This window comes from Salmo salar, chromosome 21, assembly GCF_965601325.2.
Source record: "Salmo salar chromosome 21, fSalSal1, whole genome shotgun sequence".
NCBI lineage: Eukaryota > Metazoa > Chordata > Actinopteri > Salmoniformes > Salmonidae > Salmo > Salmo salar.
In genome coordinates, this window is record NC_138311.1 from 59203631 (window position 1) to 59216089 (window position 12459).

At 43.9% G+C, this 12459-nt stretch overlaps 1 protein-coding gene across 1 annotated transcript in view; it reads left to right on the top strand.

The window, feature by feature from the left end:
* The first annotated feature begins 3975 nt into the window (after positions 1–3975).
* Positions 3976–12459, top strand: part of LOC106582581 (collagen alpha-2(VI) chain) — a 45668-nt gene continuing 37184 nt past the window's right edge. The window contains exon 1 of the mRNA XM_082967271.1: positions 3976–4280. The gene's annotated coding sequence lies outside the window, so the exon portion shown is untranslated. The remainder of the gene's footprint in view (positions 4281–12459) is intronic.

A 12459-nucleotide genomic window follows, 5' to 3' on the forward strand; every position in this document is an offset into this window, starting at 1 on the left:
AAAACATAGAATGCCCACCCACTTATCACACCCTGACCTAACTAAACAGAGAAAACGCAGCTCTCCCAGGTCAGAGCGTGACAGTGAATATCAAGTGTTTTATTTTCAAAGCCTTTTACGTTAAATTCAGCTCATTATTCTTATTTTGCTTTTTACGACCCGTGGGAAACAACTTTTGAATACGATGAACACAAAACGTAAAATACTCAAAAGTTACGAGAAACCTGAACCGCTATGCCAACAGAGCTCTGTGCTTATTATGGGATGTATTAGGTTACAAAATCCAACTTTGTAGATATAACGTTAATTGTATGTTGGAGAAAGACCCCACTGAATGATTTAGAACATTCATAATCAAATTTGTCTGAGTAAAACGTATGTCAAATTTCATCACCAAAGCACATTGTCACCCAAACACTTTCCACATGTTCTTAAATATATTACAATCCCATTTTCATGTAACTAGATAGCTAACAGCTAGCTACCATTATAGTTAGTGTTTGTTTAGCTAGCATTAGCTACCCTATCACTAAAGATGGCAACAACAGTGCATCTAATTCACATGACCATATGTGTCAGTCATAAGTCCCCAAAAAAGAGTGTTTTGTCATAAGTGGACAAATGGTTCTTGCCTCTGTTCCTGCTGGAGGTACCGCATGTTGGTTCCAACCTTAAAAGTAACAACGAAGAAAGTTAGCAGGTCTGTTAGGAAATGCCTTTGTATATCATCTAGATAAGGGCAATTCTGTGGTGCACCAAACACTCTAAATGAGAAGATGGTAAACTCCATTCAATTCGTATTATTATATTAATCTTTCATTTACAAATCTCATGACGTGACTACGAGACATGGCTGTATCTAGGGGGATTTGTATTTAGCTGAGCCTGTTAGCTAGCAAAATTTCTGCTAGCTAGCAATTGCTATGAATTTACCAAAATTATTAGAAATAACGACTGAGGTAGCTACGGTAACATGGTTTATCATGGGCATGGCTTTGATGACCTTAAACAGTTTTAAGTTGATAAGACATTGTGGAGTGGATTTATGAACAATTTAAATGGACACGTAAAACCAGATTTCTTGATTTATCAATAACTCCGCCATCTCTTAACCAATCTCTTAGTCCTACACCTGCTAATCCAAGATTATGATTGTGCTTCCCTTTGTGAGTGTGGTAGAGAAGCAACCTTAATTTGCATGCAATTTACATATATTAACATGGATTACTATTTCTTCCTACAGTGGAAGAACTGGCACGCTGCAGGATACAAACGTGTGGAAGAACTGGCACTCTGCAGGATACAGATGTGTGGAAGAACTGGCACGCTGCAGGATAGAGATGTGTGGAAGAACTGGCACGCTGCAGGATACAGATGTGTGGAAGAACTGGCACGCTGCAGGATAGAGATGTGTGGAAGAACTGGCACTCTGCAGGATAGAGATGTGTGGAAGAACTGGCACGCTGCAGGATACAGATGTGTGGAAGAACTGGCACTCTGCAGGATACAGACGTACGGAAGAACTGGCACGCTGCAGGATAGAGATGTGTGGAAGAACTGGCACTCTGCAGGATAGAGATGTGTGGAAGAACTGGCACGCTGCAGGATACAGATGTGTGGAAGAACTGGCACTCTGCAGGATACAGACGTACGGAAGAACTGGCACGCTGCAGGATAGAGATGTGTGGAAGAACTGGCACTCTGCAGGATACAGATGTGTGGAAGAACTGGCACGCTGCAGGATAGAGATGTGTGGAAGAACTGGCACGCTGCAGGATAGAGATGTGTGGAAGAACTGGCACGCTGCAGGATAGAGATGTGTGGAAGAACTGGCACGCTGCAGGATAGAGATGTGTGGAAGAACTGGCACGCTGCAGGATAGAGATGTACGGAAGAACTGGCACGCTGCAGGATAGAGATGTACGGAAGAACTGGCACGCTGCAGGATAGAGATGTGTGGAAGAACTGGCACGCTGCAGGATAGAGATGTGTGGAAGAACTGGCACTCTGCAGGATAGAGATGTGTGGAAGAACTGGCACTCTGCAGGATACAGATGTGTGGAAGAACTGGCACGCTGCAGGATAGAGATATGTGGAAGAACTGGCACGCTGCAGGATACAGATGTACGGAAGAACTGGCATGCTGCAGGATACAGATGTGTGGAAGAACTGGCACGCTGCAGGATACAGATGTGTGGAAGAACTGGCACGCTGCAGGATACAGACGTGTGGAAGAACTGGCACTCTGCAGGATACAGATGTGTGGAAGAACTGGCACTCTGCAGGATACAGACGTACGGAAGAACTGGCACGCTGCAGGATACAGATGTACGGAAGAACTGGCACGCTGCAGGATACAGACGTGTGGAAGAACTGGCACTCTGCAGGATACAGACGTGTGGAAGAACTGGCACTCTGCAGGATACAGACGTACGGAAGAACTGGCACGCTGCAGGATACAGACGTGTGGAAGAACTGGCACGCTGCAGGATACAGACGTGTGGAAGAACTGGCACGCTGCAGGATACAGATGTGTGGAAGAACTGGCACTCTGCAGGATACAGACGTGTGGAAGAACTGGCACGCTGCAGGATACAGACGTGTGGAAGAACTGGCACTCTGCAGGATACAGATGTGTGGAAGAACTGGCACTCTGCAGGATACAGACGTACGGAAGAACTGGCACGCTGCAGGATACAGATGTACGGAAGAACTGGCACGCTGCAGGATACAGACGTGTGGAAGAACTGGCACTCTGCAGGATACAGACGTGTGGAAGAACTGGCACTCTGCAGGATACAGACGTACGGAAGAACTGGCACTCTGCAGGATACAGATGTGTGCTTCACTCGCCAAAAGAGCTGCAGAAGCTGCCGAACTATGGTCAAGAGTCTGACGAGGAGCACTCTATTGTTTCACACTTTATCCCTGCACTTCCGAAGAGAAAGTGATGTATATTATTAGAGCGCTGTTTGAACAAGGGCAAACCCAGTTACTAGTATTTCCTTGGGTTAGTTATGTCTGAGAAGGCTAAAAATAGAAGCACGGAATTCCTGATTGGCGATAATACCATGGTGACCACACCCCTCATAGCCTGGTTCCTCTCTACCCGGCACAGCCAGAAGAGGACTGGCCACCCCTCATAGCCTGGTTCCTCTCTACCCGGCACAGCCAGAAGAGGACTGGCCACCCCTCATAGCCTGGTTCCTCTCTACCCGGCACAGCCAGAAGAGGACTGGCCACCCCTCATAGCCTGGTTCCTCTCTACCCGGCACAGCCAGAAGAGGACTGGCCACCCCTCATAGCCTGGTTCCTCTCTACCCGGCACAGCCAGAAGAGGACTGGACACCCCTCATAGCCTGGTTCCTCTCTACCCGGCACAGCCAGAAGAGGACTGGCCACCCCTCATAGCCTGGTTCCTCTCTAGGTTTCTTCCTCGGTTCGTGCCTTTCTAGGGGAGTTTTTCCTAGCCACCCCTCATAGCCTGGTTCCTCTCTAGGTTTATTCCTAGGTTCTGGCCTTTCTAGGGGAGTTTTTCCTAGCCACCCCTCATAGCCTGGTTCCTCTCTAGGTTTCTTCCTAGGTTCTGGCCTTTCTAGGGGAGTTTTTCCTAGCCACCCCTCATAGCCTGGTTCCTCTCTAGGTTTCTTCCTAGGTTCTGGCCTTTCTAGGGGAGTTTTTCCTAGCCACCGTGCTTCTACACCTGCATTGCTTGCTGTTTGGGGGGTTTTAGGCTGGGTTTCTGTACAGCACTTTGTGACATCTCCTGATGTAAGAAGGGCTTTATAAATAAATTTGATTTGATTCGATTTGATATTTCATTTTTTGTTTAAATTGGGAGAAACCCCCCCCCCATTGTTTTTATCATCCTAATGTCAGATAAAAACCTAATTTGAATTTCCTGTGAATCTTAGCTAATGCTCTGGGAATTTTCCCAGTTTGCTGTGTTAAAGCATCGCTATGCTCCTAGCCCTGCCCATGAGTACAGCACAGACTTCAGCACAGCCCAGTTCATGAACTCATAACAGCTATTTCCATCTCATTCTCTGCCTCCTAGACTGCGGACAACAGCCCAGACCCGTCAGAATACCCAGATGGAAGATATCTGACCCCAGATTTTACCCCCATATAAACTCTGTGTGTGTGTGTCTGTGTGTGTGTTTGTAGATACAGTAAGATTCTTTGGTGCTAGGGTGTCCTCTGGTTCGTCTTAGGTGGAATTCGATGTAAATCACTTGTGTGGCCGGTGTGCTTTTGGGTCTTTTGACGATTCTTTGGGGGTGAGTGTATTTGAAAGTTTTATGGATTTTCATGATCAAGTTTTGTGAATGTCTTGAAGGCTCTTACATGTTTGTTACTGTTGCCTGCCGTCACGTTCAGAAAGTCTTTTTAAATGACGTAAATGTAAATGTACTGTATGTTGATTTAAACTTAACATTGAGGTCATCCATACAAACATGCATGACTGTTAGTCACGTAGGATAAAAGCATTTAGCATAAAGAACATGTTGTGGATGATCATTTTGATGTGGAGCACATTAAATTAATTTGCCAGATATTGGCACGCGCTTAGAAGTAGGCTCACTTATTGGTCACGCAACTTAAAGTTGATTTCCCAGGCATAACAGAATTAATTGATCGATTCACAATAATGTGATATTAGAGTAATTAAGTAACTAACCTACTACTCAAGGTAATGTACATCTCATTTAGGGCTCTGTTTTTTTAAAGAGATGCTACTGCAGATTCTACAGTATATATCTCAGTTTGGGCTCTGTTTTTTAAAGAGATGCTACTGCAGATTCTACAGTATATATCTCATTTAGGATTCTGTTTTTAAAGAGATGCTACTGCAGATTCTACAGTATATATCTCATTTAGGATTCTGTTTTTAAAGAGATGCTACTGCAGATTCTACAGTATACATCTCAGTTAGGGCTCTGTTTTTTAAAGAGATGCTACTGCAGATTCTACAGTATACATCTCAGTTAGGGCTCTGTTTTTTAAAAGAGATGCTACTGCAGATTCTACAGTGTTGAATGTTTGTTCTTAGGCTACACAACAAGTCTCTAACTATGTCATAACAATTGTACAGTTGTAAAGATCTCATGTTTAATGTACAGAATAGTTATCTGTTCTTTCCTCATAGCCGTGTCCCAAATGACACCCTACTTCCTACATAATGCACTACTTTTGACGAGATAGTATACTACTAGTGTACAGTGTACACACTTGAGTCTAAAACATGTACAGTATACAATACACATCATTGGTCTAAACTGGAGGGATCTATTTATACGTCCCAAATGGCACCTTGTTCCATAGAGCCCTATGGGCCCTGGTCTAAAGTAGTGCACTGTTTAGGGAATAGGGTTTGGGACAAAGCCATAGTGCTCTCCTGTTTAGACTCAGGGTGTCAGTTCTCTGGAGGCAAATCAGAGACCAGATGGCTAACGTAAATAACATCCCGCCGTTTCGGTAACACTTTATTTGGATAGTCTCAAATAGAAGGTTTGAAGATTGTTTAATACATATATATATATATATATATATATATATATTTTTACCTTTACATAACTAGGAAAGTTAGTTAAAGAACAAATTCTTATTTACAATGACGGCCTACCCCAGCCAAACCCGGATGATACTGGGCCAATTGTGTGCCGCCCTATGGGACTCCCAATCACGGCCGGTTGTGATACAGCCTGGAATCGAACCAGGGTAACCTGGGAACCTGGGAAATGAATATATAACTAGTCAGTGATAACTGTGTGGAGTTTGGAGTTGGTGACAGCAACTATGTGAGTTTATTACAGTATTATAGACACTATGACCTGGGATTTACTATGTAGAAGAACCCCTTACAGTATTATAGACACTATGACCTGGGATTTACTATGGTCTATGTAGAACCCCTTACAGTATTATAGACACTATGACCTGGGATTTACTATGTAGAAGAACCCCTTACAGTATTATAGACACTATGACCTGGGATTTACTATGATCTATGTAGAAGAACCCCTTACAGTATTATAGACACTATGACCTGGGATTTACTATGTAGAAGAACCCCTTACAGTATTATAGACACTATGTCCTGGGATTTACTATGGTCTATGTAGAAGAACCCCTTACAGTATTATAGACACTATGACCTGGGATTTACTATGTAGAAGAACCCCTTACAGTATTATAGACACTATGACCTGGGATTTACTATGTAGAAGAACCCCTTACAGTATTATAGACACTATGACCTGGGATTTACTATGTAGAAGAACCCCTTACAGTATTATAGACACTATGACCTGGGATTTACTATGGTCTATGTAGAAGAACCCCTTACAGTATTATAGACACTATGACCTGGGATTTACTATGTAGAAGAACCCCTTACAGTATTATAGACACTATGACCTGGGATTTACTATGTAGAAGAACCCCTTACAGTATTATAGACACTATGACCTGGGATTTACTATGGTCTATGTAGAAGAACCCCTTACAGTATTATAGACACTATGTCCTGGGATTTACTATGGTCTATGTAGAAGAACCCCTTACAGTATTATAGACACTATGACCTGGGATTTACTATGGTCTATGTAGAAGAACCCCTTACAGTATTATAGACACTATGACCTGGGATTTACTATGTAGAAGAACCCCTTACAGTATTATAGACACTATGACCTGGGATTTACTATGGTCTATGTAGAATAACCCCTTACAGTATTATAGACACTATGTCCTGGGATTTACTATGTAGAAGAACCCCTTACAGTATTATAGACACTATGACCTGGGATTTACTATGTAGAAGAACCCCTTACAGTATTATAGACACTATGACCTGGGATTTACTATGGTCTATGTAGAAGAACCCCTTACAGTATTATAGACACTATGCCTGGGATTTACTATGTAGAGAACCCCTTACAGTATTATAGACACTATGTCCTGGGATTTACTATGTAGAAGAACCCCTTACAGTATTATAGACACTATGTCCTGGGATTTACTATGGTCTATGTAGAAGAACCCTTACAGTATTATAGACACTATGCCTGGGATTTACTATGTAGAAGAACCCCTTACAGTATTATAGACACTATGCCTGGATTTACTATGTAGAAGAACCCTTACAGTATTATAGACACTATGACCTGGGATTTACTATGGTCTATTAGAACCCCTTACAGTATTATAGACACTATGACCTGGGATTTACTATGTAGAAGAACCCCTTACAGTATTATAGACACTATGACCTGGGATTTACTATGGTCTATGTAGAAGAACCCCTTACAGTATTATAGACACTATGTCCTGGGATTTACTATGGTCTATGTAGAAGAACCCCTTACAGTATTATAGACACTATGACCTGGGATTCTAGCTATGTAGAAGAACCCCTTACAGTATTATAGACACTATGTCCTGGGATTTACTATGTAGAAGAACCCCTTACAGTATTATAGACACTATGACCTGGGATTTACTATGGTCTATGTAGAAGAACCCCTTACAGTATTATAGACACTATGACCTGGGATTTACTATGTAGAAGAACCCCTTACAGTATTATAGACACTATGTCCTGGGATTTACTATGTAGAAGAACCCCTTACAGTATTATAGACACTATGTCCTGGGATTTACTATGTAGAAGAACCCCTTACAGTATTATAGACACTATGACCTGGGATTTACTATGTAGAAGAACCCCTTACAGTATTATAGACACTATGACCTGGGATTTACTATGTAGAAGAACCCCTTACAGTATTATAGACACTATGACCTGGGATTTACTATGTAGAAGAACCCCTTACAGTATTATAGACACTATGACCTGGGATTTACTATGTAGAAGAACCCCTTACAGTATTATAGACACTATGACCTGGGATTTACTATGTAGAAGAACCCCTTACAGTATTATAGACACTATGACCTGGGATTTACTATGTAGAAGAACCCCTTACAGTATTATAGACACTATGACCTGGGATTTACTATGTAGAAGAACCCCTTACAGTATTATAGACACTATGACCTGGGATTTACTATGGTCTATGTAGAAGAACCCCTTACCTTTTAACTTTTAGCTTTTCATAGATGGGTCATAATAGATGGGTCATAATAGATGGGTCATAATAGATGGGTCATAATAGTTTGTAGCTCAAACAATTCTGTCTCTACATACTGCGCCTTCGGAAAGTTTTCAGACCCCTTGACTTTTTCCACATTTTGTTATGTTACAACCTTATTTAAAAATGTATTTAAAAAATCCCTCATCAATCTACACATAATATCCCATAATGACAAAGCAAAAACAAGTTTGGGGATTTTTTTTTTTTAAATGTATAAAAAATATCACATTTACACAAGTATTCAGACCCTTGACTCAGTACTTTGTTGAAGCACCTTTGGCAGCGATTACAGCCTTGAGTCTTCTTGGGTATGACACTACAAGCTTGGCAAACCTGTATTTGGGGAGTTTCTCCCATTCTTCTCTGCAGATCCTCTCAAGCTCTGTCAGGTTGGATGGGGAGCATCGCTGCACAGCTATTTTCAGGTCTCTCCAGAGATGTTCGATCGGGTTCAAGTCCGGGATCTGGCTGGGCCACTCAAGGACATTCAGAGACTTGTCCCAAAGCCACTCCTGCGTTGTTCTTGGCTGTGTGCTTAGGGTCGTTGTCCTGTTGGAAGGCGAACCTTTGCCCCAATCTGAGGTCCTGAATGCTCTGGTGCAGGTTTTCATCAAGGATCTCTCTGTACTTTGCTCAGTTCATTTTTCACTCGATCCTGACTAGTCTCCCAGTCCCTGCCACTGAAAAGTATCCCTCTAGCAAGAGGGGGGGGGGGGTGTGGAATCAGGAGCAGGAGAGCAGATGGGTTCCAGGAAATCGAATGTTTATTACAGGCGGTCCCAAGGGCACAGCACAAACACAAAGGGAAACCGCACAAATGTAGCATCCACCCACAGGGAAGGAACTAATGCACACAGAGGAGAAACCTCGACTCCGCTATCTATCGAGCAAAATGTCCACGATAAACACATACCGCACAAAATTAAACAAATCCCGTGGTGCAGGCACCCCTTAACAGTACTAATCAGTAAAAATCCCGCACACAGCCTAACCTGCAGCGGGGAAATATAAACCCACCGAAACCAGTACAACTAGACACAAGTGTGTAAAACAAGACAGCGCTAAACGAAAAAGGAAAATGGGATCGGTGCCAGCTAGTAGGCCGGCGACGACGACCGCCGAGCACTGCCCGAACAGGGAGAGGAGCCACCTTCGGTGGAAGTCGTGACAGGTAATCTGTTTGTTAACTTGGCTTTCGAAGACCTTAGAAAGACAGGGCAGGATAGATATAGGTCTGTAGCAGTTTGGCTCTAGAGTGTCACCCCCTTTGAAGAGGGGGATGACCGCGGCAGCTTTCCAATCTTTGGGAATCTCAGACGATACGAAAGAGAGGTTGAACAGGCTAGTAATAGGGGTTGCAACAATTTCGGCAGATCATTTTAGAATGAGAGGGTCCAGATTGTCTAGCCCGGCTGATTTGTAGGGGTCCAGATTTTGCCGCTCTTTCAGAACATCAGCTATCTGGATTTGGATGAAGGAGAAATGGTGGGGGCTTGGGTGGGTTTCTGTGGGGGGTGCAGGGCTGTTGATCGGGGTAGGGGTAGCCAGGTGGAAAGCATGGCCAGCCGTAGAGAAATGAATATTGAAATTCTCAATTATAGTGGATTTATCGGTGGTAACAGTGTTTCCTAGCCTCAGAGCAGTGGGCAGCTGGGAGGAGGTGCTCTTATTCTCCATGGACTTTACAGTGTCACAGAACTTTGAGTTTGTGCTACAGGATGCACATTTCTGTTAGAAAAAGCTAGCCTTAGCTTTCCTAACTGCCTGTGTATATTGGTTCCTAACTTACCTGAAAAGTTGCATATCACAGGGGCTATTCTATGCTAATGCAGAACGCCACAGGATGTTTTTGTGCTGGTCAAGGGCAGACAGGTCTGGAGTGAACCAAGGACTATATCTATTCCTAGTTATACATTTTTTGAATGGGGCATGCTTAATTAAGATGGTGAGGAAGACACTTTTAAAGAATAACCAGGCATCCTCTACTGACAGGATGAGGTCAATTAGAAAGGCCTGCTTGCAGAAGTGTTTTAGGGAGCGTTTGACAGTGATGAGGGGTGGTCATTTGGTCGCGGACCCATTACGGATGCAGGCAATGAGGCAGTGATCGCTGAGATCTTGATTGAAAACAGCAGAGGTGTATTTGGAGGGCGAGTTAGTTAGGATGATATCTATGAGGGTGCCCGTGTTTACGGATTTGGGGTAGTACCTGGTAGGTTCATTGATCATTTGTGTGAGATTGAGGGCATCTAGCTTAGATTGTAGGATGGCCGGGGTGTTAAGCATGTCCCAGTTTAGGTCGCCTAGTAGCACGAGCTCAGAAGATAGATGGGGGGCAATCAGTTCACATATGGTGTCCAAGGCACAACTGGGGGCTGAAGTGGGTCTATAGCAAGCGACAACAGTGAGAGACTTGTTTCTGGAAAGGTGAATTTTTAGAAGTAGAAGCTCCAATTGTTTGGTTACAGACTGGATAGTAATACAGAACTCTGCAGGCTATCTTTGCAGTAGATTGCAACACTGCCCCCTTTGGCAATTCTATCTTGGCGGAAAATGTTATAGTTAGGGATGGAGATTTCAGGGTTTTTGGTGGTTTTCCTAAGCCAGGATTTAGACACAGCTAAGACATCCGGGTTGGCAGAATGTGCTAAAGCAGTGAATAAAGCAGGCTTCTAATGTTAACATGCATGAAACCAAGGCTTTTACGGTTACAGAAGTCAACAAATGTGTCACGTCCTGACCATAGTAAGTTGTTATTTTCTATGGTAGAGTAGGTCAGGGCGTGACAGGGGGTGTTTGTCTATGTTTTGTATTTCTATGTTCAATTTCTAGTTTTGTATTTCTATGTTGGTTTTGTTTGGGGTTGATCTCCAATTAGAGGCAGCTGGTCCTCGTTGTCTCTAATTGGAGGTCATATTTAAGTTGATGTTTGTCCCACGTGTTTTTGTGGGTGATTATCTTTTGAATAGTGTGTTTTCTCCTCTGCGTCACGGTTTGTTGTTTTTGTGTATTCAAGTATTTAGTGTATTGCATTTAGTTTCACGGTAAATAAAATATGTGGAACTACGAACACGCTGCATTTTGGTCCGATCCTTTGAACAGCCGTGACAAAATGAGAGCACCTGGGGAGTGGGAGTGGAGCTAGGCACTGCAGGACCTGGATTAACCTCTACATCACCAGAGGAACAGAGGAGGAGTAGGATAAGGGTACGGCTAAAGGCTATAAGAACTGGCCGTCTAGCACGTTTGGAACAGATAGTAAAAGGAGCAGGTTTCTGGGCATGATAGCATAGATTCAAGGCATAGTGTACAGACAAAGGTAAGGTAGGATGTGAGTACATTGGAGGTAAACCTAGGCATTGAGTAATGATGAGAGAGATATAGTCTCCAGAGACGTTTAAACCAGGTGATGTCATCGCATATGTGGGAGGTGGAACAACATGGTTGGTTAAGGCATATTGAGCAGGGCTAGAGGCTCTACAGTGAAATAAGACAGTAATCACTAACCAGGACAGTGATGGACGAGGCATATTGATATTAGAGAGAGGCATGTGTAGCCAAGTGAACATATGGGTCCGGTGAGTGGTTGAGCTGGCTGGGGACACAGCGATTCAGATAGTTAGCAGACTGGTGCTAACAAGCTAGCAGTTAGCAGGCCGGTGCTAACAAGCTAGCAGTTAGTAGGCCGGGGCTAACAAGCTAGCAGTTAGCAGACCGGGGCTAGCAAGCTAGCAGTTAGCAGACCAGGTTAGCAAGCTAGCAGTTAGCAGACGGGGGCTAGCAAGCTAGCCGTTAGCAGACCGGGGCTAGCAAGCTAGCAGTTAGCAGACCGGGGCTAGCAAGTTAGCAGAAGGGCCTTTGAGGGACGTCGCGATGGAGGTAAGTCTGTTTTTGCCTCTTCGTGCGGTGACGTCGAAAGACCAGTCGTGGATTAGTAGGGTTCCAAGTAGCTCTAGGTAGCTAGCAGGCCACAGTTAGCAGAATGGGCCTTCAGCGGGCGTCAAGCCTGAGGGGCCTGCTGGAATCCTCGGGCAGATTGTGTCGGTATTCCTGTCGTAGAGGATCGGCGGGGTTCCGTGCTCCGTACCGGCAGTAGAAGGGGTCCAGATATTGTAGCCCAGGAGTGGGCTTCGGTGGTAGCACAGGAGCCCTAGCCGAGCTATCTTCAGGCTAATTGGTGCTTGCTCCGAGATGGAAACGCTAGCCAGGAGTAGTCATCCGGGATTGCGGTTAGCTAGTTGCGAAGATCCAGATGAAAATGTTCAGAGTTTTCTGTAGGAATCCGGGGATATGGAGAGAA